Here is a 1,432-nt window from a genome sequence, read left to right as displayed (position 1 = left end):
TGAAGATGAAGATGAAGATGAAGATGAAGATGAAGATGAAGATGAAATTATATATGTATATTAGAAAATAAGTACATGTGTATGTATATCGCACATTTCTTTCTTTCTGGAATTTCCTCTATTAAGTTTCACTTCTTCCGCGCGTAGGGACTACACGCACTGAGTTTTTTTTTTTAACGTAGCTTCGGTATTGTTGTACAAATTTCCAACCTGGTGTTGGTCTTATTGTTTGTTGATTTGTTATGCGGCAAAATCATAGTAACTTGCTTGTTGTAGTCAACTGTTCTAATCGTTAGTTTAGCTGAAAACAAATATGACTTCAGTGGCTTCGTGCATAATGCAACGCTGGTGAATTGTTTAACACTCGAATGGCGTTTAAAGTAATGCGGCAAACGCAGTCAAGTATTCAGTACGCGGTTGAAAAAATGTTATGTACATGCAAACCAGTGATTTACTGCAGCATTTCTTCTCTTAAATACACTAATGAGAAGAGTTATTATTGCGTTATTGTTTATTAACAACTTCTTCTTCGCTTAGATGAATGAAGCTTAATACATCATTAATATCATATGATTAAGTAGATAGCAGTGCTGAAATCGTGATAAAACCATGCGAGGGTTTTATGCACAATAATCCTCGAAATCAATAGTCCACCCGACTCCTTTCTTATTTTTATAGAAACGACACCAATTCGGAACACCAGATTCCACGAGACTCAGATATTATTACACCAGAATTGAATGGGCTACAAAAATGCATACACAAAATCTTTCTAAGAAATCTAATTATAAAGCTCGAAACTTTTACGAAAGTTTGTTGATTTTTTTTTTTTAATATTGCACAAGGTTTGAAACTTCGATTTATGAGATTTTTCTATTAGAATGAACTATATTAAAAAAAAATATTAAAATTAAAAAAGATAAATTGTTCAAACATGTCAAATTATAGTGCGCTTATAATTATGGCACGGGGTGTATAACAGGCTAGATTAAAAATAAATCTTTCTACTTACATGCTTTTTGGAAAAAATTAAGCATGTCTTTTAGAGCAAAATAAGGATGCATTTTTCAAAACATATGTACATTTCGCCTCTCAATCCGAAAAAATTCAAAACCGAGGTATTTTCTCTTCAAATATTACTAAGGGGCGCTATTCGGTCTATTTGGGATACAAATTTTTTCGAAACACTAAGGATCCAGTTTTTTTCTTTATATACATGATGGGGCGTTGTAAAGGTAACCTTCAATATCCACAAACAAAGGTAAAGGTATCTTCAATATCCACAAAGCACTGAAAGTCCTTTCGCAAGAAGCTATAATCGCCATTACAAAATTGTCTAGTTTATAGACTTGATCGGTGTAAAAGGCTCGCCGAGGGTCTTTCTCCTGTTGGCATGCGATAGACATTAGACAATTCAAAATCATCTGCGAAG

Source organism: Rhagoletis pomonella, unplaced genomic scaffold (genome assembly GCF_013731165.1).
Source record: "Rhagoletis pomonella isolate Grant_MI unplaced genomic scaffold, Rhpom_1.0 Rhpom_scaffold_00006, whole genome shotgun sequence".
In the NCBI taxonomy this organism is placed as follows: Eukaryota; Metazoa; Arthropoda; class Insecta; order Diptera; family Tephritidae; genus Rhagoletis; species Rhagoletis pomonella.
This window is presented reverse-complemented; position numbering follows the sequence as displayed.